At 44.4% G+C, this 26,252-nt stretch overlaps 1 long non-coding RNA gene across 1 annotated transcript; it reads right to left on the bottom strand.

The window, feature by feature from the left end:
• Positions 1-7,053: 7,053 nt before the first annotated feature.
• On the bottom strand, positions 7,054-25,706 carry LOC310881597. The gene is made up of 2 exons (XR_014572465.1): positions 25,672-25,706; positions 7,054-8,130 (listed from the first exon to the last, which is right to left on the bottom strand). It is a non-coding gene; the product is annotated as an uncharacterized lncRNA (long non-coding RNA).
• Positions 25,707-26,252: the final 546 nt, after the last annotated feature.

Genomic DNA, 26,252 nt, shown 5'->3' with positions numbered 1-26,252 from the left:
TCTTTAAATTTTTAGAATGAATTTATTGCTCTTGAAATCCATATCCCAGGGGCCTGGGTCTGCTCAGCACAGAAGAGAGAACATGGGAAGCGATGCTGCATCTTTCCCCCCAGTGTCTCAGCCCTGACTTGCAGTAAATGCATGGAGATTTAAAATTAAAAAAAAAAAAAAAAATTTACTCTGTCTTTCTTCTCTCTTGGCACTGCAAAGCCAGAAGATGCCAGTCCTGATGCTTCTCCTCTACATTTTGGATGCTGTCAGACTGAGAGCACCATTCATTAGCTGATCATCGCTGTCATCCCAGCCCTACGTACCACTGAGTGGGTGCAAAAGGAAAGCTCTTGGAGGATGCTCAGCTCTCCGCATCCTCAGCCCCCGTCTCCAGCAGCACAAGCGTTGCTCCATCCTGGTCCATGCCAGCAGAGCTGGAGTCGCCTGGTCTGTTGGTGACGGCACCCTTAGATTAGAGGTAAAATATGAGAAACACCGGGCTTCATGGCTGAACTAACACAGGGCTAGAGGTAATCTGCAACAGGGAGACAAAACGCCCCCGGTGTGCCTATTGCCCCCCGGTACTGAGCACGAGAGCCTGCACTGCATGGACCACGGCTGTCAGCCAGTGTGGGGACTGCCGTAGCTGGTGTCTTTGGAAAAATTTTGGGCTAAAATTTTGTAAGCCAGACCAAAGGACAACCCTCTATTTTTCTGGTCCCGGTGCCCGCCATGGAAGTTACTGCTGTACTCTCGCTGCTGCCGACCAGGAGCTGTGTCCCTTCTAATGATACCATTTCCTACCCTAGGCAGAAGGCAGTCAGGTTTGGCCTAGTCAGCAATTTCCAGGCTTTTGATTCCGCTCTTCCCCGCCCCCTCTTTTTGTCAATATTCATTTTAAATGCTTGAAGTCAGAGTTCCTTTTTCGCTGACTGGGCTTTCTCTGCCTCACCCCTTCAGGTGGGGAGCTGACAAGTGACCACTGCTTGCACAGGAAAACTTCAAATGAATCCCAAAAGGAAGTATTTGTGCAAGAATTAAAGGGCATTTGAGGCTTCTGCTGAGTAATGGATGTGATAATAATTGTAGGGGGAAAAGATCCAAACAGTTTTTTTTTTTTTTTTTTTTTTTACCTTTCTGCAGCCAGGCTCTTGATCAAAAGAAGTCAGAGAACTGCAGTTGGCAGAGCAAGTGCTATGCTTTGATTTTAGGGCACCCAGGAAGGACAGTTGCCAACCTGGGAATGAAGAAACTGGCTGCTGCTCCTTTGAACTCTACCAAAAGCTCATCAGAGTTACTTCTTCCAATTAATGAGGGAATTTATTATTGGAGCAAACGATGGGCTGGGAGCCAAGGCTGGGAGCAGTTTGGAAGTGGGGAGCTTTGCTCGTCGGAGCTGCAGGAAGGCGCTGCCACCTCCAGCCCCACTGCAGCCTCTCTTGGACCCAGAGCAGCCGCTGGTAGCCCGGCCACAGGCTTCTTTTCCCTGGAGACAGCTCCTTCTTCCTAACAATCCATCAGTTTTGACATGCAGAACAATACAGCTGCAATCAAACGCCTTCCTCCTGTGCACCAAGGCTTGGGATCAGGTTCCCCCTGTATCTCTTACCTTCCATCTCTGACTTTGAAGGGTTTGTTCTTGAATCATATCTGGATATCTCAGAGTGGAATTTCATTCTTCTGAGACTTTTAGAAGTAGTAGAGTGAAGAATTAGCATGATACAGGGAGCAAACCACGTAGCCTGCAGCTCAGAGGGCTTTCTGTCACTGCTGTTGGCAGTGCCTGGAAAAGACGGTGCTCTCCAGAATACGGGAATCACCACGTGAAGCGACGGGCAGCATCTGTGTACTTTCCACTCCTTGAAGAATGAGGACAGTTTTCCTTCTCAGCATACCATACGTAAAGATGTACTAACTGAGACTGAGCCAGCATCTCTCACCGAGAGTAGCCAAAACCAGATGTCTTGGGAAGGGTGAAAAATGCAGTTTTTCAGTACATTTGCTCCATGTGGGATGAAGAAATATGTGAAAGGGACATATGTGAATATGTCACATCGAATATGTGAAAGGGACATATCAAAACAGAGCCTATTCCTCAGGTCTCAAGCACACTTGTGTAGGACTGAGTTCTGCTGGGTTTAGTGCTGTTTTGACTGTGTAAAGGAAATACCCAAGAAGCAAAATGAATGTATCTAGGAATTACATTAACAGCTTTTGATCTGGGATCCCATACAGCTGATCAACATATGTCCTCAGACAAGTTAGTGACAGCATATGCTAAGTCAGCATCTCCCATCATCTGGTGCATCCCAGCACGTGCACAGTCCTCATCCTGCCCAGGGTGCTGCAAACACCGAAGGTGCTGGCACCCACTCATGAAGTCCACGTAAATGTCTAGAGAGGAGTCATTACTCTGCACCAGAGCAAAGACAGCATTTCCAGGATACTATTAAAGGAATAAGCCGTGTCCTAGACTTTGTCCGTGTTTCTGAATGAGATGTCCTGGCTGCTTAGCTGAGGAGACTGTCAACATGACTGATCACCCCTCAGCGCCTCAGGAAAGGGCTTTTGTTTATATTTCAGGTAGACAGTTTTACTGCATTATATATGATCCTTGCAATTGTTACCACTATCAGCTCCTGCCCTAAATATAGTGTGAATGTTCCTTGCCCTTACCCCGGTGTCCCTTCCATCCTTCATGCTCCCACTCCTGGTCCCTTACGCTAGCTGCAGAAGTGACAAATCATTACAAATGCATTGCTGCTCTTCAGGGCTCAGCAGCCCGGCTCTGGGACATGCCTCTCTGTTCACAGCCACGCCGGGAGAAGCTCTGTCTCAGAGCTGAACAGAAACTCTGATCCCATGCAGCTCCTCTGAAAGCTTCCCATAAATATATAAGGCTTACGCTGACAAGCTCGCATTAGATTTATACCCCCAGGACAGAACAGTCACTTGTTCAGTCACACACAATGTCCCCAAGTCCCTTGTAGATTTAGCAGTGGGTAACCTGGTAACAGGACAGGTCTTTGACTTCGCTGCCTATCAGGTTTCACTGCCTTCCTGTGGATTTTGGGGAGGGGGCAGGGAAACGAGAGGGAGGGGTTTATGGCACCAGGTTGAGGGAGAACACCTTGCTTACTTGCTTTTGTCAAGATCCTGCTCCGAAGCATCACAAAGTGTGCTTTACAGGTGACTCTGATCGCGTGCTGCCTTTCACAGAATCACAGAATTGTCTAGGTTGGAAGAGACCTCCAAGATCACCTAGTCCAACCTCTGACCTAACATTAACAAGTCCTTCACTAAACCATATCACTAAGCTCAACATCTAAACGTCTTTTAAAGACCTCCAGGGATGGTGACTCAACCACTTCCCTGGGCAGCCCATTCCAATGCCTAACAACCCTTTCGGTAAAGAAGTTTCTATGTTTATTCTCTCTTGCTGATGCTCCTGTCAAACCAGCTCGCTCTGCAGGCCAGGAAAAGCTGCATCCACTGATTCCAGCTCTAAGTTCAGCTTGTGCATCTGAAAATATAATGGGAAAAATCCACATTGCCCTTCAGTACTAGAGGAAAGCAGTGAGGAACTCAGCAAGCAGACCGTGGTGTACTTCAGGGTGATAGGCTGAGCAAAACAGTGCCACACACAGCTTCCTGAATTAAGAAAAAAATCACATCCTATGTAGGTCCAACTCACAATGCATACTGATAGCAAGAGCCATGTGCCACCGTGATAAATTCGCTTTTAGATCCAAAGGACACTTCAGAGGACAGAAGAAAGGAGAAGGGGCACCAGGTCATCCTTGTTGCGACATGACAAGCCTCCATTTCCACTTCCTGCCTTTCTGCATGTCCCGTGCTCCCTTCCAGCAGTACAGGCCAGGTTTGAGACTGCTTTTCAACTGAGCAGCTCTGTATTAAGTTAGCACCTTCCCCAAGACCACATATGAAAAAAGATCCAACTTTTTAATGCCTGTGTGCAACAAGAAAGAACAAGCTCATAGAATCATCCAGCTGTCTATAACTTTATGGATCTGTTTAGTGACTTTTCCATAGTGAAATACAGTAAATTCTGGGAGGGAAGGCAAAGAAGAATGGACATCAGGAAAAAATAGCCATAGATCACTGAAATACAGTTTATCAGCCTGAAATTACAGGTTTCAGGGAGGGCAGGAGTTAGAATATAGGTAGAGAACAGAAGCTTACCCTGAATTTACTAACTGAATGCAAACAAGTAATTCACCACGTATCATTCAAGATGCAGCAGACCCAATAGTAATCCCCCCAATCCCCTTGGTTCAGTAGAAATGACAGCAACATTTCAGTTTCCTGGGAGGTCTCCCAGCCAGGCACCAGCCTGGGCTAACTGGGAGTGAGCGAGCGATCCACTGATGCCGCAGCCCAAACAAACTGGAAGTAGACAAGGAAAACATTGCCCATGATGAAATAACGTCAAAGCAGGCAAGCACAAATGCCGGCAAGTCATTTCCTCTCGGCAATTAAGGTTCCCTGCAGAGACACGGTAAATACAGGCTGATCCAATACCTTACGGATTTCAAATTTCCGATGGCATTAGTGCATCTGAGATGCCCTCCTATTACCTGCAGAAACAGTCTGGGCTACTTTAGTACAGATCCCAAAAGAAACTTCTTTCTTCAGGTGAGAGAATTGCTACTATACGCACAAATCATTAGCCACTCCGCTGAATTGCCAATTACTAATTGTTTTGATCAGTGGCTTTTGAGTAATGCCCATCTCCCGTGCTCACTCAGGACCGGTCATTCTTTTCTACTTGCCCACTGACGGGCTCTCCGGCTCCAGCCTCTGCTGCTCCTTCCTCTTCTGGAGCTGTTGATCTCACAGGCAATCGCTTTGCTTAACTTTGAGCTACCATGCTGGCTGGATTTCTCCCTTCATTGTTAGCCTAAAACCAAAATAAAACAACAGCGAAAAGAAACTCTTGACTGTGTGTCAAAAATAGCAAGCGGAGTTTTTTGACAAATGACCCGTAATGGCACGTCGGTGACTGTGCGCCATAAAAGATAAGGAGAATCCTGGCTGCAGCTTAGAAATGCAAGCGTGCTGGCGAGGGGGAGATTTCCAGCCTACTCCACAGCACCATGAAATACAAGGTCATACTTCCTCTATGCTAGAGTAACAGGAAAGTATGTCTATTTTTTCCAGTTTCTTCAGGGTAGTTTGCTTCACTTTTCCCCCGGTACCCACCCAGCCAGCTTCAGTGAGTGTACACAGAGAGGCAACTGCAACTAAAAAATATGTGTCTATAAAACTGAGCAGTACAATTTACCTCCTCATAATACCTCAAACTTTCGAAAATAACTTGATCAAGTCTCAAGGAGACTCCTTTAAAATAGCAAACCGTCTCTTGCATGAAAATGTATTCACCAGAGTGCAGTTAATAGCCAGCTACGAGAGACCATTTTTACCACCAAAATTGCAGCTAATTCGTCGTATCTCAAGGGTTGTTTCTTTTCTTTTTTCTTTTTTTTTTAAACTAGTAACTTTCATTCCATCAATGTACCGCAGCAATTCTCTGTACAGCACAGTCCTGCTAAAGCAGAATAGAGCCAATGCTAGGTAAAATAAAGCGAGAAAGGGCACTCTGTGGGCCCAGAACAAAACAGAAAAACTGAAGACCGCAAGGTGCCGAGGAGCTTAAACCCCCCGAAAGAAGTAGCAGCAGAGCTCCCCCTGCTTTAGCTGCAGCTCATTAAGCTTCCAAACCTCCGCAAACTTCTCCCGAAAAGCAGGTGAACTCTGGTGTCAAGATCACAGCTATAATTGCAGCTTCTCCCTGAGCTCGGGCTGCTCAGACTCATCCGGCAGCAAACAGAAATTAGACGGAGCAGCCGGTCCCTCGGACTGCTCTGTTGTCAGCGCGTATCCTGCGTGCCACCGAGGCAAGCGCTATGGGCAATCCAGAAATAATAGGGCAAGCATACAGCAGGTTTTATTTGTCACTGTCTCCTTTTTATAAAGATTTTCTGCACAGAATGGTAAGAGGATGGTATGAAGAAATACATAACAACTGATAATCCCGCTAAATGATACTAGTATACTTCTTAGGCTAAATCCAAACCGTGGCTGTTTTAAACTCTTGAAAAATGTTAGGGTTCATTAGGTACCACTTAAAAACACAGCTTAAGAAGGGGAGAAGGAAAAGGAATTTTGCATTCAATTGTATTTACTTATGTTGCACTTTTTTGCACCAAATGATTCAAAAAAATAAAATAATTTTGGTTGGTTCAAATTAGAAAAAAATATCACCTTCACCACTGGCAAGTGTGGGTTGAAAGCAGGGAGAGCTCGGCACTGACTGCCCTGAGCATCTCGGCACACACAGCTTTGGCCAGAAACCTTTAGCCCACTCTCTAAATGCTGCTTGCTTGACTAACTTCTCTTTACGCTCATCACACCCACTCCCATACGAACCGGGGGATCACAGAACAGGTAAAACCAGCAAAAAGTGAGCCAGACTGCCAAACCTCGCGCTCTGAGACCCCACAGCAGCAAAGCAACTCTCAGCCTCCGCGTGTGCCTGCTGGGAAAGGCTCCTCAGCGCCTGCCTAGCGCCTCGCTGAATCGGATTAGAAATTCAGGGGAGGGGATGGGTATTGAAATGCTAAAATCTTCAGCAACCCTGGCATCCGCTGGGAAAAATCTATGGGATAGGACCGATAGAAAATAAACCAGGGCAACAGAATTATTAATCTCTCTAAACCACAGTAAGGGCTCTCTTACTGGAACTGCACCCTCTGGAGGATGCATCCCAACAGATCTGCAGCAACGTTCAGCTCACATATTTATGCGTGTGTGTTTTATCACATGCTAACATGGGACTTTCTTTGATTTGTATATGGGACTCGAAAAAGAAATGAAGTTTCCATCAAACTTACAGAGAATCTTAATGGTGATTTAATGCAGTGAAATCTGGCTCGCCACGAGACTGTGACAGGACTGTATTTTTTTTCTGCCGGGGTTGGGTGCTCTCTGGTGTGGCGGCATGTTATTTATTTATTTATTTATTTGTAAACGAAAAACATATTAAACATTGATGAAGCTGTGGAGTCTCGTCAGGACACCAAATACTGTTCAAGGTGCAGGGTACGCAGCGTGTGGCAGGAGAGGGCAGGGAGGGAGAGGAGCCGCAGCCTGCCCTGGCCGAGGCTCTCGGTCTGTCTGGGAGCAACGTCACGGCCACATCTGGGGGGTGTGCTGGGTACACGTCAGCAGGAGCAGGTTGGCCTCTGCTTTGTGTTCATGAATAAATTTCACTTTGCAAGAGCAACCAAAAAAAAAAAAAAAGAGCCAACAACACCCCTGGCTGCATAGGGTAAATCTACTCAGCTTTCAACCCATGCCCTTAATAACACCACCTAAGGCCATGCTGTGAACACACTGTCTAGGGAGCCTTTTTGCTCAGTTTTTTTCTCTGCTATATTTCATCATGCTTAATAATAAAATTCAATAATTGCTAGCATGGAGATGAACCCCTTTCCCTGGGAATAGCCCTGAAAAACAACAGCAAGCGGCCTGGCAAGGTGCTACGGTGCAAAAAGCAAAAGGAATTCCCATCCCCTTGTGCCTCTTTTGGAGCATTTGATAGCCTTAGCGCTTCGTGTTTTACCTCTCCCCGTTTGGGGAGAAAGAAAATGAGAGCCCGAGGAGCAGCCTCAGCGTATGCGACTGACATATATAATCTGGATTGGCTTTCCCAGGCAGACCTTTGATTGAGGAGGAAGAAGAGCAGCTGGTCAAAGTAATCTGCTCAGAGCAATTTGCATAATTTTCTCCCCCGTTTCCTCCGGCATTGTGAGCGTGTCTGGAGAGGAACACAAGCGGCAGATGCCGCGTCGCTCTGTCGCAGGGTACAGCAAAGTGGAGAACGTGGGTCAGAATTCATCTGCTAAATATCCCCAACAGGTTAAACAGTTCTGGAGAGCTTCAGTCACAGATCTTCTTTTGAAAAGCTTTTTTTTTTTCCTTCCCTTCTCTGAGCACAAATGATTCCATTTCTCCAGCAAACGCACGTTTCCTTTCACGCTCGTGTGCTATTCAGAAAGATGCTCTTTGTGTTTCTTTACGGAGCTGGCTTTCAGGACCAAGTATTTCTTTCCCCTGCTTGGATGAAAAACCCGTTACGAATGGGTTATCTGAGAGCAGAAAGACAGGCTTCTGGATTAAAAATAAATGTATGTTTAATATTAAATGCAATGTTTTTAACTGTGGCAGGGAAAACTAAAAACCATCCTCCGAAGCTGTGGTTTTGTGTTGGGTCTCAGATACTGGTGGAAGCTGCAAGTCTTGCATCTGGCCCACTCACTTTCCAAATGGGTGCCTAAAATCAGGCATCTGAATCCTGGTCCAGCTAAAATAAAGGAATCTCTGTAAGCAGACAACTGCTTATTTACCCTCAACAGAGCTCAAGCCCCACGCTATGCTCACGTGGCTTTTGAGCCTGGCTCCTCACCATGCAGAGCAAACAGCACCATCCACCCCCAGGAGATGTACACATAAACTCACCATCCATTGCTTAACTACTGGATTCAAGCACTAAACAAGCATTTATTTTTAATTCCTTTGGGGGAAAAGTGAAGTATTATTATAACGTCTTTAAAAAGCTACTTTTTCCCCCCAAAGTTCTTCCTTACCGAGTTGCTAGAGGCAGGTAACGCTGATTTCCTTTACATCAGCTGTAAGAGCTGAGCACAGAGGGCACGACTGCCTGTGCTTGGTGGCCAGTGGCCCCATTTCCCACTGCAGGGGACACTGCAGGAGAGAGACTTAACCACCCCCATGGGCTCTGCCCTCCTCTCCCTTGGGTTTTCCAAGGGATGCCAAGATTTGTCCCATGCAGGATGCGAGCTTATGGGAGCTCCAGCCCCGGGCTGCTGCTGGATGCAGAGCGCCCGCAGCCAGCAGAGCCCTTGCGTCAGCACCGTTTGCAGTGCAGGCAGATGAGGGTGCCTGTAACAGGTTAAGACAGCTGACAGTACCGGCTTGTCCCTGCTGGCCAGCTGGGAAGCCACCATCCCAGCAGGGATAACACATGCTGTGTTATCCAGTCTCACCCAGTTGCTGCCAGGCTGTTACCCAGTCCTGATACGAGATGCCAGAGAAGGGGCCGAGATCTATTTCAGGCTTCATGGTAAGCCACGATCATATGGTGGCAAAACCAAAGGAAAGCACTCTGCTCCAGAAGGGGACAGCCAGATTCATTGTTCCTCCACCACAGGTCAGAAACTATTACATTCCTTCAAAAACAAAACTGATTCACTCCTGCCCCGCAGTATCCCATGCCTCCCCTCACTTTGCAGAAAAGTGTTTTTTTTGTTTTGTTTTTTAATGGACACAGACTGCACTGCCTGTGCCTCCCCCAGCCTACCTCCTGAATCACGGGCAGTGCTGGGGAACCTCCACAACCCAAGCAGAGCTCCTGAGTAAAGCAGTAATTCTAATAAGTTTGTATACAGACCTAGCTTCTGAATATTTCAAAGTTTAGGACTGTTTATTACTGTTCTAACTCATTTCCTAAAATACAGAGAAACTCAATTTCGTACACCATATACTGCAGAACAAGCTCAGCCTGAGCAAACCAGCCATCCACTGAGCACAGCAGGATGCAGCTTTTCACAGTATTTCTACCCATACACCAACCCGGCTGGAACTGGAACACCCAAGAGTAGAAACATTACCATGTTTGTGTATCCTTACAGTGACATTTTATTTTTTGGAGTGTCTGAAATCTACTGGAGCAGGGTGGATTGTGCAAGGACCGATCTTAAAGCTGCCTAATTAATAAGCACATTGGGGAAAAAAAAAGTTTGTTTTTTTTCCTCCTTCAACGTCATCAACATTTCTTGTGGGATTTCAAAAATATGGTCCCTCCCCCTTCAATTCTATCCCCTATGGGTTTGGCTCGGGATCTTTTTAGAAGTTTTTCAGGCTTTTTAAAATTAAAACTAGAAAAAAAAAAATCCAAGAAAAATCCCAGGGACTTCCCACCTCTGCACCTGCCCTTATCCCAATGACCGAGTCCCTTCCAGAAGCAGCTATTTAAGTCCACCCCGATGCATTATTTGGATGTTCACTGTCAGTAACCGCCCGGTGCCTGACATGACACCGCTGGCCACCAGCAGCGCCAGTCTGTGAAGCTTCTTGAGGGACACCGGCACACGCCGGGGATGTCCCTCTGATCTCCATAGGCAGCCGGCAGCTCCCTGAGGGTTTCTGCTCAGAAAAGCTGCACAGAACAAATCTTCCCCCCTGGCTACAGGCTCTGAACAGAACTCAGCTGGGAAGAAAGAACCAGGACCAAGACTTCCACCATTTTTCCCTCTCTGCTACTCGGTAGCAAGAGAAACAAACTTTCTAACAGCAAAAGGAGAAGGCTAGAAGCCTTTTGTTACCGATTTGGAACAGAAGTGTCTTCAGCCATCGGAAACAGAAATGGAGTCTTGTAGGAAAGGCGGAAGGCCAAAACATTTTCAGCAGCCTCCTGTCCTCAGTTGCCCTCCGCCTCCTGCCCCTCTGAGCCCAGCCAGGCCGGCTGCCAGGCCGCAGCTCCAGCCCTTGCTCCCTCTCAGGAGGTGGGCGCTTCAGCTCCAGCCTTTGTTGGCGAAGCCAAGCCACCCAGCCCCACGGCCCCACGCAGGAGATGAGATTAATTTTTGCACAAGGGGTGATTTGTTGGCACGACAGCCATAAACAACAGACTCCATTAATTAACGTGGGATCGGAGCATCAGCGTTGTTCTTCAGTTCAGCATCCAGGGGTGTATGCACTCTGCCTTGGAGAATACATCAGAAATAAAAACTGAAATACTCAAAAAAACAAACAAACAAAAAACACAACACCACAGGTTTAGGATGGTAAAAGAGCCTTCTTTTAACTCTGTGTTAATGGTTAATGTGCCCTTTGAGGCTTTTCCTTCCTGAGGTAGCTAATTACAGAAACCCAAAGAGTTAATTCATTCTGTAAAAGCCCCTTTCATTGTTCTGTTCGCACGCCTGGTAAAATCACGGTTTTCATTTAGTAATCGAACATGTCCCGTACCCTCTCCCTTATCTCCTATTACTATTAGTGTCAGCCTTGTACTAACCCTCTATTTCTTTCTTTTTGTGTGTGTGTGTGTGTGGAAACTAACTACCTTTCAGTCACTGAAATGCTAATTTCAGAGACAGGCAGGAGGCAGCTAGAAGATAATGTTACATGTTTCCATCCTCCCACAGGGGAAAAACCTGGAGGAATCACAACATCTGAGATGCTTTTGCATTTTGGATAGGAAGACAAAGGGAAAACAGTTTGTGTGTATACATAGACACAAACACATTCACAGACTAGGTCTTAGAGATTAAAAATGTAATTGATATTAGGTGCATTTTCTCTTTACAGGGCAGGCAGGAGAGATCTGAGCTTTATACTTCCAGAAAGGAGAAACACAATTGGCAACACCCTGTTTAAAATCGATATCTTGATGGATATTTTTCTGCTCAGGAATACGTACTGAGGAAATGGTAGTATTCCGCACAGAAGTAAAGAATATTTGTCATATTTTCTTGCCGTGTCACTTTTTCTGCACTGTTTCATTGAGCCCTGTTCATGAAGGAACAATTGCCTTATTGTCACTCTGAACGTCCCAGGAGCAATGCAACAAAACCAAACAAAGAGGCAGGAGGTGGAAGAAAGATAGAAAAAGCGGAACAACTTTTCCTGTGTGAACTGCTAGTTTGTATCTAGATCCTTGCTGCAAAGCTGCTTGCCTTGGCAAAACTCTGCCCCTGCTTTCCCCTTGCAGAATATGCGCGCTCGCTTCCATCATTCCTCTCTTCACTTGGGGTTTCTGGGGTCAGAATCTCCCCATTGGGGGAAATATATAAATAAATCACATACGATCCCTGCCATGGCTTTTGGAAGAACTCTCACATTTCCTGCCATCTCTACCCGAGCTTCAGCCTGCTGCCACAGTGGTATACTGTTCTACTCTCTCCCTACATTGTCTATGGGATATAAATTTAATCCTTCACCACCAACTCATCTACACATCTTCCATTTCAGCTGGACAAAAGAAGGAAAACATCAAACAAGCTGAGGGGCTGAAGATAAGCATTCAGAGTCTGTCTTTCCAATATCTACTGAATCACATTATTTCCCACAGTTAGAAATGGATCAAGGTTGGAAATCCAAATTCAGACACCATAAGACCTTTCATTAATAGTGTGGGAGAAAGCAGAGATGTTGGATTTAAATTCCCAAATTAAAACCAGCACAAATTGGATCCAGGAGGAAGAGCATCCAAAGGCATCAGCTACAGCAAAGTCTTGGTTAGCTGAAATCTCAGGGAATGAATTGCAGTAATGTTTCACAGCACACAAGTTTGTAAAACAGAGAGCTGCTGGCATGGAAAAATGCATCTGGGCACATGCACGGAGCCATTAGCAACTACTTTTTGGTGGAGCAGGATAACTGGTCTTAGCTGCTTGAAGCTGTAACTTGGCAGTTCAGATTCTTTCCCTGCTAGTGTTCAACTTAGTCCCCCCGCAGTTGCTTTCTATGTTGTGAAAATCAGCCACGTTAATCAAGCAGTTCTACTGGCTTTGAACTAATAACGTTTGAGTATCCACATCCCGGCTTTCACAGACGTCATTGCAGTCATTTGCACTAATTAAAATTTAAGTTACCTCTTTCCAGCTGAGGCATAGGGAGCCACCAAGTCAAAACTTGAAGTCCACTGCAAAACACTATTCTGGGGAGATTAAATTACAAACAAATTTCTCATCAAACAGCTAGTACAGAACCTGAGAAAATTACCTTCCCGATACCCACCTCCATGTCAGAGGTATTTCTCCCTGGGGTAAGAAGATTGGGTTGACCCTCACGCCAAGAGGTTATATCTGTGCATCCAAAGCAGCGATCTGGATGCAGTTCAGTTTCATTTTGTTTTTTTGGTGTTGTTTTTGTTTGTTTTTAAGTCTTTTCTAAATTCTACTCACATTTAACTGAATTACTATATAGTCCCTTTATTTTCTTTCTATTTTTCCATTCTACAGAGTGCTTGTTGTTATTGTTTTTTTAAGCTGAGGCTCAAGGATCACATCTGATTGCATAGGACAAACCATTTTAAGTGGTAAATCTTAAGGATGGAAAAAATGAAAATTATGTAATTTAATAATGAACCGCAACAATGGAGCTCAATCTTCCTGCATATTATTGACAATGATCATCTCCGGCTGCCAGCATTGCTGGCTGTGAGGATTCAAGATTTTCCCTGTGCCAACACAGACCTCACTCCTATTTCCAAGTTTTCCAAGTGCAAAAAGAACACAGGCTGCTTTGCATTACAGGGAGGCCTGTCCATTCATTTTCCATGAAAGTTTCACAGATTTTTACAACTTGGTGTGTGCATACAGGCATGCAGCATCTTTCCTGAAAGATTTTGTTGACCTCAGTTCAAAACACCCGGAAAAAGACAGGGATTTGGCTGCAGAAAGAGCACCTTATGCACCTCGTTGTAACGCTTGTCTTTCAAACCTGGCAGAGGACAGTCTTTGCTTAGTACAACATGTGGAAAAGCATTTCTTTTGGAGTGGGCATTCTAAAGCTAGCAGAAAACCCCTTGCCATGAAGCCACATTGCACCTCTCCACATCACATTCCTTGGGCAAATCCAGCCCCTTGCCTTTTGTTTCCAACTTACTCTATTTTATGTTCTCTGAATTTGCATTTTGAAGTGTCTGGATTTGAACAAAGCCAAAATCTCAGCTGAAATCTCACTCCACCCTGGCAGCCACTGCCGCACTCATTGTCCATGCTAGGTGGAACCATATGTGGAGCGTGAGGTTTTGAGCCTGCTGTCAGCCAGGTTTCACATGCAAGCCTTTCAACAGCGTTAAGCTCACAGTTGTAGCAAGCCTACAAATTTTACCTGAATTGCTGACAGTATTTCAAGCTCTTCATTGCTTTGGTGGGGAGATTGCTGTCCAGCAGATTGTTCCCTTAGATTAATAGAGCAAGGTGATACACAGAGCTGCTTGTAGTTAGCTGGTATTCAATTGGTAGGTCCTTAATCATAAGGAAGCTCAACATTTTGAAATTAGTTAGGGAAATGCTTCCAAGGTATATTGATGTTGATAAAGATGAAGCTGTTCATGACAATCGAGACTTTTGTATTGGAGGGAAGCTGCCATATCTCTCATTGCTTCTACAGAAAGGTCAGTGCCTCAATTCCAGATGATCAAGATGGCCTCAAGAAGAGGAGACAAAGGCTATATAAAGTGATATGGGAAAATCAATTCTAATAAAATAAGCTACAGCCCAAACCTCCATCAGAAATTCCAGTGAAACTTAAGAAAAATAAAATCCAAACCCTCCAAGAAAACAATCTGGAGATTCAAGTAAATCAGATTGCCTAAACTATAGATTCATTTCCTTCTCGTAAAACATCTGTGGATGCTTCTCACATCCTGGCCCTTCCACCCACTCCCACATTCCCGCACCCAAAAAGCAAAAATGAGATCGGCTCTTAGGAGGCTGGCTAGCACGAGCGCTTGAGTGCCAGGTATGTGCAGCTGTATGCTTGATTGCTAATCCATCTGCAAAACTCGGCATGGGCCACTTTTGTTTGAGCCTCAAGTAAGGATGGGAAAATGGGTTGGAATAAATAATGCAAAAGCCTTTGGCCTTTCGCCTCTTTTGAAAGCTGAACTGGAAACAAAAGTTCCTTCCAGGTTCTCAAGTGCTCAGTCAGTGCCACCCATTTGCTTGTGCTGCCTCTCCATTTTCAAACTCCATCTGGCAGAGCGGGCCCTAAAACACTGGGAGAGCAGCTTTCCACGGTGCCCTCCCGGGCTGGAAGCAGAGGCTTAGCAAACCTTGCAGGAAACCTGTCTTGAAGATGATGTTTTTGCATCAAAAAGGTTCTTTGAGTACAGGTAAATTCAGCACTGGAGAAGGTGAGGGAACAAGGTGTTTAACCTGGACCTAAACCTGGGACTCAACTCTGTATATCTTAAGGACTGGATGCACCCAGAGCGGCTAAACAGATTTAACAGAACATGCAAAAGAAATTCATAGTTCAGCTGAAGAGCCCTGTTTGCCTCTCACTGGTTTGTCCTTTCTTGTTCTGGCTCTGCCTCATTTTCTTCTCTCAGTGGGCCAGGGGTGTTACCAAGCAACATGGTAGCACTTGGCCCAAGTGCTAAACCATAGATTTTTGTAAACATCAGTGAACAAAGTTATTTAATATCCTGCCTGAACATTGTCCTAAACCTCTGGGTACACACTAAGGAATGCCAGCCCCATACGACTCCCATGCAAAAAAGGATAAGGCTCCCTCCTGATTGTTTTAAGTCACCATTTCTTGACAGATGAACATCTCAATCAAGGCTTTTCAAAGCTATTTTGTAGAAAGTGAGGTCCAGTCACAGACACCAACCTGACTGAGGTGAGGCACTCACCCGAGGGACAGGAACCCAACTTCCAGACTGTCCAGGTTAGAAAGGGACCTTGAACTGTCTCCTAGGGACAGTCCCTAACAGGTGGGGTACCATTAACCTCTCACATCTCACAGACTGGGACTGAGATTCAAAAACTCAGCTCCTACTTCTGCAGCAGTATTTCCCCTTGCCCTGTTCCCAAACTGGCAGGAGAGCCTTGTGACCTGGCCACCTAGGAGGCCCTGAAACACCACCGCTTCTCCCTCAGGACTCACTCCTGTCCTGGCCACCACCCCGTGTCCCAGCCCTGCATGTGGCAGCCACGAATGTTGCCTGATGAAAGCACAAAGGGAGGGAGCGTGGTCCTGTCCCCTGCACCCTGCCCACAGCTCCTGGGCAGAAAAGAGCTATTCCCTGCTCGGGCTGCGAAAAGGGCTTAGCTGCCTCCCTCCCCTCTCCGGGAAGAAATGGATCCATCACAAGGTGCTTAGTGGGATGAGCTGTCCCCCCCCCTCAAATCCCAGGATTTGCAATTTGTGCTGCTTCGGGGCTGTGGGAGGGCACTGGACTCGCTCTCCCTTTCCATTTGACTCAGTCTTCTCATAGCAGGGATTATCCTCGTCTATCAAAGGGAAAGCTGCGGAGCAGACGTCCGCCTATTCTTCCTGAGCACTGAGCCTGACAGCCGGCTTTTCAGCCCCGCTCACATTACCAGCTGCCCTACAATGAGGGAGCTAAACTCCACACAAGGCCCACATGGAGCTCCAGAAGGAGCTGGGGGGCTGAAGGGTGCGGGAGGGGAGAGGGGGTTGAGTGGTGCAAGGGAGAGGAACAACTCATGCAGATGAGGGAGAGTTAATCCTATTTAGCACATGTATATTATCAATGAGTGTGTGTGGTGGGGAAAGGCAGGGGGGGAACCCCCCACTGCAGGCAGGCAGAGGCAGACAAAAAGGTCATTCATGTGTGGCTCACAGAATTAAGAAGGTACCACAATCTGCTGCTGGTTTGGCTCCAAATGCTTCTTCGTATTCAAGTCAAAGCCCCTTCCCCCACCCGACCTGCAGAATTTCCTCGCTTCCCTGTCCCTGCCTCTCTGGGCGAGCACGCATCCAAGTTTTACTTTCCATCCCTTCTGCTGGCATAGGGTGGGTGCAGGGTAGCAATGTTTCAGGGCCAACTCAACACCTCAGCCTCAAAGTTTCAGCCTACGTTAACATCCAGAGTTCAGAACTGCAACTTTGGCATGGTCTTCCATGTGCCCCAAGCATTATCCAAGAGACGGCTCAGGACCCACATTTCCAAGGCTCTGGACCTGCAGCTGAGCAGAGCATCCAAAATGCTGAGCCCTTCAGAAATTTCGTCTATGGGATATAATACTGAGATAGCATCCCAAGGTCTCAGGAATATTTTGGCAAAGTTGTTTGACTCTGGACTGTCATTAGCTGTGGCTTTGCAATAAGACTTTGAATTTGCGAAGATCGTCTTTGTCCGAATTTTAACCCAAGAGCAAGACACCAGGTGACTTTTTGCGACCTCCCACCTTGGCTGTAAAGCATGGCTATACCTTCCCCTGCAAAGTCTCTGCTTCCTCGATGAAAAGGAATCCAAAACTCAGGGTTCTTTTAAATAACAGTGTGGGGATGAAAGACCAGGGCTGGAGTAAGTCATTTGAAATGCATAAGACATCTCAGGCTTGAATCTACAGGCTGTCCCTTTAGAGAAAAAGCAAAATGTATTTTGGACAAACCACTTGACTGCTAATGAACCACAAACACAAACATTGCTCTGTAATTTGCATTCAGTGCTGGAGGAGACCCGCGCTACCTCTAATGAGCACTGCCAGCCACCCTTTTCCAGGGAGAACTCCCCAGCCACCAAAGAGAAGCCGGCAATTCCTCCGGGGCCCCTGCACTGGCTAACTCCAGGCTTTGGATGGCTGCTTGTGCTGTGCCGCGTAGCTCCCGCTTCACCCCCCAGTAATCTCCTCGCCTTCTCCACAGGAATCGGGGAGAGAGGAGCTCTCTCCTCCCCTACTGTACATGCTCATAGGTTTTAATCCAATTAAACTGTTCTCTCTCCTTGACAGATTCTCTTTTTTCTTCATTTGCTTTCAATAAAGAAGCATCATTTGCTTGGGAGCATTCCAGGGTTGCAACAACAGGCCCTCTGCTTACACGTGTCACTTACAAGTGGAAAACTGCAAACGAAGCTCAAGGTTTATTTTAGGAGGGTGGAAATGGCCTTGCTATTTAGAGTTTTTATTTTTTAATGCTTTTAAAACCTTATTAAGCAAATTAAATTTCAAGACACATCTCACTCTTTTATTCTGGGAAGTCCCTTCCTGAATCCTTTCTCGTACCAAATTGGTATTTCAGCATAGGCGTGCCCACTGCTTGGCTCCCACAGACCCATCAAGCATCGATTTTGACACTTAACAGAATTAGAAATGCCAGCCATCCAAACCTTGATGGCTCTTCACAGGGAATGAGCACTAACCTCCATTAGGAGGCTTTCTTTTATCACATAGATCCTCTTGTAATTTAATTTGCAGTGAAATTCTCCCCTGTCTCCCCAAACCTTGCCAGCTGCCAGACCCATTCCTCTACCGCCAACACTTATTCCTCAATCAAACAGACCTATATCCAATCCTTTCCGCAATTTAAAAATCATCACTTACACCCGCTTCCCTCTGCTGGAAGGAAGCCACAGTCAATGGGTGAATCAGGGCTGTGCCTTGTACCCCTGAGTTAATAAATGTTGAAAAGAGGGTGAGCCAAAGTCCTCTGTAAATATCTCTTGTGCCAACCTAATAAACTTAATGTCATAATGCAAAGCTCCCAAGTTCCTTGTTAAAACGTGCCTGAAACTGAAGATAGTAGCAGTGAAAAACTCAAACATTGTTGCTCTGTGAATCCTCCAGCCCTCAAGCAAATAGCTAGCTGTACAGAAACAAAGTAAGGAAAACACAACTCAAAGATAAGTGGAACTGCTCTTAATGTGAGGCAGTGCACTACCTGGGTTTGATCCAAAAATTAGTCAAGTTCTTCATTTAACTACAGGGGGTGGTTGGATTAGGTCCCACTTGGCTGATGTGCTGGGGGCAGGAACGTGTGATTCTGTATCTTTCTCCTCCTTTTAAATGCTCTCAGATTCTTACGGTATTTTACCAATCATTCAAGGACTTGATGGGTTAGCAGAAAATTTCCTTTGTGTTGCTGTGCCAGAGAGTAGAAACAGATCTGGTAGGCAGCTCTTCTGCATTTCACAGTATCCGAGATCCCCATTCAGTTACAGTAGGGAATGTATGCACAGGATTAAAAATTATCCATGATTACAATTTAGAGTATTATAAACCACTCAGCACCTGGAGCCCTAGCGAGGTGATATTTAAAGATTAATAAAATAAGCATTTGAAAATCCACTTCCCCTTTGGTTATTTGCCAGGATCATAGTCCAGAATACAGCATTCTCTGTGCAAGAACTGGTAAGCTGATTAACAGCTAAAGGAGAGCACTCTTCTACAGCTCCTTTGGCATGTTCAGTACAGACCATATCATCAGCACGAGCAGGGGAAGCTCATCTTGAACTTGTATCTTAATAGCTGGAAAGTCAGTTCTAAGACTATATTTTGATTAATAATTACTGAAGGAGAAAGTGCTGTTCGGATTTTTGGCCATATTGACTCTCCATCAATTTGGGATTAGTTCCACTGAAATCTATGGGGTTTTGTCTGATGACAGATGGCCTTTCATTAAAAACAGGTTTTTGTTCTGAATATGCTTTTAAGCTTTGCTCTTCAAGACTGAGCAAATGCATCTAACTTCCCCCACCCCAGTAGTCTGTTTTGGTCTGGTGTTCAGGGTCCTCTTCAAAGTTTGCTAAAACTGGTGTCTTTCCACTGGCCTCAGTGGGCTGTAGATTGCATCCCAATTCATGAGATGTCTTCATTTAAGTTTGACACCAAAGCCTACTGAAGTGAATTAAGCGATTCCCATTGACACCAATGATCTCCGAACCATGCTCTTTTATCTCCAGCTTTACCTTAAAAGCATTAAAAGAAAATTAAATCAAAACCAGGGCACCTTAGCAAGGTAAATGACATTTAAACCATAGAGTACTCTAACCTCTTAACCCGTACATGTTTGGGTAAGGTTTCTTGAAATTAAACACATTTTTCCTCCCATAGCGTATTTTTCGCTTCAGCAGTCTACACCACTGTTTCCACAGGAATGGGATTTGATGTTCAGTGAGATTTACCCATATAACTTCTCAAAGCACAGACAATTGTTGCAAATGATGCTACCCATTAACAGTAAATGCTTTCACTGTCTCCAGCTCTATAAACCTCTAAACATTATGAAGAGCTACTCCTTAGTTCCTCCCATGAGAAATTAGAGATGGAACTTTTCTGGACACAACTAACAAAAGTAAGAAAGGTTCTCCCCCACCCACCCCTTTAGTAGCTTCTTATTGAATGAAAATGTAGGAAATGAGGGGGACTCCAACCTCAAGAGATAAATTCTTCATCATATAGTTTCCTTTATGCTGTGTAACAGAGTTCCCCTAAAATAAATTAATAGACGAAATTATATTGAAAAAATTACATTCCTTGATATATTTTTAACATGATTGTTCCACATACTAAAACCATAAAGTCAGAGTAACTTGACTTATGAATTCAGTTTGAAAGTGTTATTTGTATAGGTGGCATGAGATGAACTCACACAAGACACAAAAAGAGGCTGTAGAGGCTGGAGCGTGGCATGTTGCTCAATAGAAAGGATTTATCCAAATGCCTGTCAATGAAATACCTTGGAGAAAGGAAAAATGTTCCTCTTCTTCACCTTTTTTTTCTGAGCTTACATGCCAGATCCTGGTCTCACTTTCCTCTGACCAGCCTTCATCATCTCCACTGGCTTCCTAGGAGAGACTGGAGATTAATGCCCACATAATGGAGCGGATTTAAGAATTACTTTATTTCAGTGGAAAGGCCTTGTTGTTACTTTAAAATACGTCCTTCTCTTTTCATCAGACATTGCAATTACTCAAGTCTCCCACCCACTCAGAACCCGTCTTCAGAGTTTCTCCATTGCTCACATTCTTTTATGGAGGAGGCTTTAGAGCCTGCCAGAATTTATGGAGGAAGTGACATGGATCCAGCCAGGACCTCAGAAATGAGGTTCGGATACTCTTGCAGCACATCTCCTTCCCCCCATCACAGGGCAGACCAGCGGCCAGTCCCTCTCTCCAAGCATAAATCTGCTCCTGCATCTGTATGGCTGCAGAGGGTCTCGTACCGCACCGGGTCTGGGCTGTGCCAAAGAGGAAGCAGACGTATTGAACATGGCAGGTTTGAGGAATCTCAGTGCTCCAATTAGCATAATTAACTTAGAGAGTGAGCCTCACACAGGGCACTGTGCAACCTGATGCCTCCAAGCGAATCAGCCTCACACGCTCTCCCCAGCCCCCAGATCAGCCTTCAAGGGAACCCAGGAGGACCCGGCTGGTTTTGGGGAGGGGGCCAGAGCTAGGGGAGAGAGGAACGGCAATCTCAAAGTTTCGCTAGCAGTGCAAGTACTTTCCATGAGCAGAATTAATTTAGCCCTTTGCTTTTAACATTACTCTACTTAGCTAGGAATTTTGGACTCATTCTGCCTTCCAGTATCCAATGGCCAACTTTGCTATCAGCGAGCCCAAGTCAAATTCTGGGAGCAGAGCTGATCGCTCCCAGCTGCTGTGCTGTATTTGGGCCCCAAGTCTGGTTCAGATTTGTCACTGAGCAGTCCTCTGCAAGCACGAAGTCACCACTAGATGTTATGAGCAGGATCATATATGTACAAGGCAGATCATGGAGGAAAATATTTTGTTTTACATATGTTAGGAAAAGTGAATCTCTAAAGAACAATGTAAATGTTATGCCTTCTAACTGCAGGGTTTAAAAAAATAGGCCTGGTTATTTGTGGGCTTTTTTTTTTTTTTTTTTTTGGCAAAACATGCCTGTTTTTCCTTTGTCAGTAGGTGTAAGTTGATTTCTGGAGCCAAAAACACCTCTTTTTGGCTAAATACCAGGTACTTTTTTTTTCTCTTAGTGGCATACCCTGGAGGAGCATAACTGAACTGACATAAATTATATGCGGAGGAACTAGGAGTTTAATGAATAGAAGACTCGTGGAATTCACTTGATGTTGGCACATTAACACACTTTTTCCTGTCCACTGAAAGTAAGTTCTGTAGTTTCCCACATAAAGTAAGAAGGAAAAAAAAAAAAAAAAAAGAAAGAAAAAGAAAACTTTCAAGACTGAGACCTTCAGGTTCTATAAGCAGTTTTGTCATTCTGTTCAGCCTCTGTGAAATGACATTTGAATGAACCAAGATCAGCACAGCACCGAGTTGGACAGCAAAACTTTTCACATTCCACCTTCAGTGCATGTTTACTAAATGCTTGTAAACAAGTAAGTTCATGATAGATTTGACTTGAAGTAAAAAATACAGGTGCCAACAACCTGGCCCTCTCAATCATCTTTCAGATTACAAACTCAAGCCCCAGACTGGCAGCCGGGACAAAGTGAAGATTATAACACGCACCGAGTGAGCAGTATCTACACTCTTAGAAATAGCATACGTTTCTGCATTCCCTCTGGTTGTTTAAATACTGGATATTGGCAACTGGAAGCCTTTTTTAAAACAGAACTTGGGTGCATAAATAAATGTGTGCTGACTTGTGCTGATGCTGTTCCAGCATTATAGGAAACACATTTGTTTATCAGGTTTGATTAAAGTTATGCGATCCAAGTTCTGCAAGTCAGGAGTGCATTGTACACATCATTCGATAAGGGAGAAGGATGAGTTATGTAAACACCTAGCAACATGTGAGGGAGATTTACTTTAATTGTTTATGTGCCTTTGTGGGAAGATTATAATCATGTTGTTTCATTAAACATAACAGTTGTACAAGTTCTATAAGACAAATTGCCTTTTGCTCTATTCACTTGCAAAGGTCATCCTGTTACCGCTGATTAGCACCAGACAGCCAGTCAGACTTTGGCAAAAAGTGAGTTCATTCATAACAGGAATGCAGAGCCTTTCTCAGAATAGGTTTCCCAGTGACTGACTTGGCAAAGACACAATGTAGAAAACACTTCTGCCCAATATCAAACATTCACCTTCTGACAGTTCCAGAGGACATCTATCCTTCACAGCAGCACCAAGCACCACCAGCCTAAGCCTTTGGCTGCATCAGAGCCACAAATAGATACGTAGAGGTGAAACACGGGTAAATGCTTTCCACATATTGCTAACCAATAGAGCAACCAACCTCATTGTTAACTAATCCCCAAAAGAACTGTTAAAGTTTGGGAAAATATAGCAGCAGCAGAAGCGCTCTAGGTCTGTCCTAGTGCTGGAGAAAGCTCGCCCCGATTCCTCCTCCTCCTCCAGCCCCATCTCACTTCATTAAAGGCAGCCCAAGGAGCTGTCATGGACTCTCTTAGCACATACACACACCACTCCCCAGAGCTTGGTAACTATCTTGCTTTGTCTCTTTGATAGGCATGTAGGAAACAAATGAGAAGGAGAAGATGTCTGAAGAGTCCATTAACATTGTTAGGTTAGATGCGTTGACAATAAATCGATTCTTTTTGACATGACTGTCGCAGTAATGAAGGTACATTTTTGGATAACTCTTCTTAATGTAAGATAAGATATGGATGGCCCATGTCTTTCTGACATATGTCCAGCATATCAAAGGGTGGTATAAGAAAAGGTTGTTTTGTTGACGCAATAATCAGAGATAAAGTTTAAGATTAATGATGATGGGTGGTTTTTTCTGTCTGATTTTTTGAGGGATAGAGGTCGTAGACTGCTGGGGATGGCAGAGCTAGTACCCTACCTTTGAAAAGAAAATGAACACCCAATAAGACCCATATTGAAAGGTCCCTCTTTCCTCTGGAGATGAAAAATGCAGTCAAAGGAAAAACATGCCTAAACTTGAATGTCACGCTACATTTCTCCACTGTTTCTGATGTTCTGGCATTTGAAAGGACCTTTCAAAGCTCCTTTCTTTGCTATATAAAGGAAATTTCTAGCACAGTAAAAACATGTATATGAGGGTCAAAGTGGCAAGAGGGAAGAAAAACATAGCAAGTACCAGGGAAGGCCAGAGCTGTGTCACGCGGTAGGAGGGGTAAGCCATGTCATGGCCCAATGATGGTGTGATGCTGTTGCTGGAAACCTGGGAAAGGAAGGAGGGAAACAAAAAGACATTTCCCTCCTCCTAAACATACATGGGCCTGTCATCTTGCTTTTGCATTCTGCTCTGGGTCCTGCCTGCTGTATGAAACAGGGCACAGCCCAGGGCTGTCCCAGCTGGTGGGATCAAGACTGGCCCTTAGACCACCAGCATGGTCTTGCTGAAGGCAAGGGCAGCACCAGCACTGGCCCTAGGGCTATTGCACAACTTCTTTTGGCTGGCTGTAAGGATGCCAAGAGAGCAAAACGTATAGATCTCCCTTGGCAGTATTACTCCCCAGTTTGCCTAGATTTAAAGATGATGAAATACTAACATACACTGTAGTGCACAAGTTTTAGCCCATCTTTTTTCTTAGGTGAGGTATTCAATTAATGTTTGGTGAGACCTCAAATCCACAGAGAAAGGGCATTATTACCTTGAATCACCTTGAAGACAGGCATAATTGTATTGTTAGAATCAATAACAAAACCCTTGGTAGTAATAAAAAAACTTATTTTTTTTTCCACCTCATAGTATTGTTTCAGCTAGTGAGAGAATTAACTTCTAATTACTTTGAGAATAAAGAAAGAAACAAACAATTAACTGCCTTCAATTTACTTAGCTAAGTGATGAAGTCATGTGAAACATATTTTGACTGGAGATAGGTAAAAGCCAAATATTTGAAGATTAACACTTCTGAATGTTGGGATAAATTCAGGGTGAAATCCCAAGAACAGAATTAGCCACTGGTATTTTGATTTTGCATCTAACCTAAAATGGGAAAAGGACCAATAGTTCACTAAAGCAACTATTTTTGTGATGTTTTTGCAAATCGAGATAATGGATCAAGATGTTTGCTGCAGTAGAGCCAAAAATCAACAGAAACAAAGTGTGCAAGATTTCAGCTTTAAAACCCTAAACCTAGTCCAAACCTCAACTCCCAAAAAACATCAATCTTGCTCTACCAGAGACCATGAAATCCTTCTGGAAATTCAATTTTCTGTTGAAAAGGTTGAATTTTGAACCTCTTGACTCTAACACTCATGTTTCTAAGCTAACTTGATAGCAGTAGAACAGATTTAAACAAATAGAAAGACAGTTAAAAAAAATCTCATAGTTTTTCATCCAAAATTTTTCACTTTGAAATATTTGGAGTGTTGTTTTTTTTTTTTTTTTTTTTTTAAGGCTTTTGCTCTTTTGCTCTATTTCACTAGGTTTTACCACCAAATGTGATGTAATGACTGATGCTTCTACAATTTTTTCCTCACCATTTTGTTTGTTGCGTTTTTTTTTCAAGTTCTCTATTTGTTGCTTTTCAGTTTGCATACAATTGAAGAGATTAAAAAAAAAACAACACTTAAATTTTTAAGGAAAACTAAAAAAGACTGAGGCAGAGAGGGACCCATTTCTAAACTGTACAGATTCTACTGCATTTTCTCATTGCTTATTCTACATAGCGTGCAGGGGAAAAGAAAGGAAAGAAATATCAGAAATAAAGTGTCAACGTATAAATTATTAACATAGCCAAATTGTTGTTTTAACCCCAAATACCCAGTGGATACCCAATTTATTGTGTCACTAGATACAGGAAATATATATTTCTACCATTAAAAGCACTCTAGACTTTGGATAAAACATTTTGGCTTTGATCTCTTTACTAGGACATCCTGTAGACACAAACCCATCTCGCCAGTCTCCTAAAATACCATCTATTTGGGTCAATGCATTCCCCCATTAACAACCTGTCAAGGCACACACTAGCAGTAACTTCACAGATTTCCACAGGGACGATTGCCATTTGCATTGGGCCTGCAGTAGCTATGTCCTTGAACACAGCTGCTTTCCTTCCAGCTTTAAGACAGGGGATTCATTCAATACAACTAGCACTAATTAAGTAAATAAATAAATAGCAGCCTAAAGAACCTTTGCTTTGAAGGATTTAAGCATTCTGCTAATGATAACAAGCCTCCAAGGCCGTTCAGCAAGGTGCTTTTCTTACCTCTCAAGATAGGCTATCACTTAGGGTGGAATCAGAGGAAGAGAAATTGGGTTTGAGGAAGTTATAAAAAGGACGGCATGCAAACAGTTTGCATCATTGCTGACATAAGGCAGCTGTGGGTCATTCAGCCCAGCCTATATCTCCATTTCCATTTAAAAGTAGGGTTTCTTCCCCCCTTCTAAGGAGATATAAATGTACTGGTGGTTGTTTTTCATTCCTGTCTGACTATGGTAACTCCAGACCTGGCCCTTTGTTTCTTCTTTCTTATTCTTGCCCCAGCAAAGACTCTAGATTTCCTCTCTTTCCATCTCTGCCCAAGGTTTGTTTGTTTAACTTTGTTTGGGTACTGGGGGAATATTCCTGTTTTCTGACTTTGAAACTGCGACAAGCTGACACTGGTGGTCTTTCTGCCTGGCACTGGGAGCGCAGGCTGAGAAACACAGCAGCAAGATCTCAGGCAGACACACACAGAGCAAAACAGACCTAGCTTTTATGCAAGCCCAGCAATAAGGCCACCACAACTCTCTGCAACGGCAGCCTTTCTATATAGGTGAAATTAAATGAGACTTAAAAGCAGACTG

The sequence above is a fragment of the Anser anser genome (genome assembly GCF_964211835.1).
Source record: "Anser anser genome assembly, chromosome: 14".
NCBI lineage: Eukaryota > Metazoa > Chordata > Aves > Anseriformes > Anatidae > Anser > Anser anser.
Note: the sequence above shows the minus strand (reverse complement) of the source record. Positions and strands in the feature narration are given on the sequence as shown.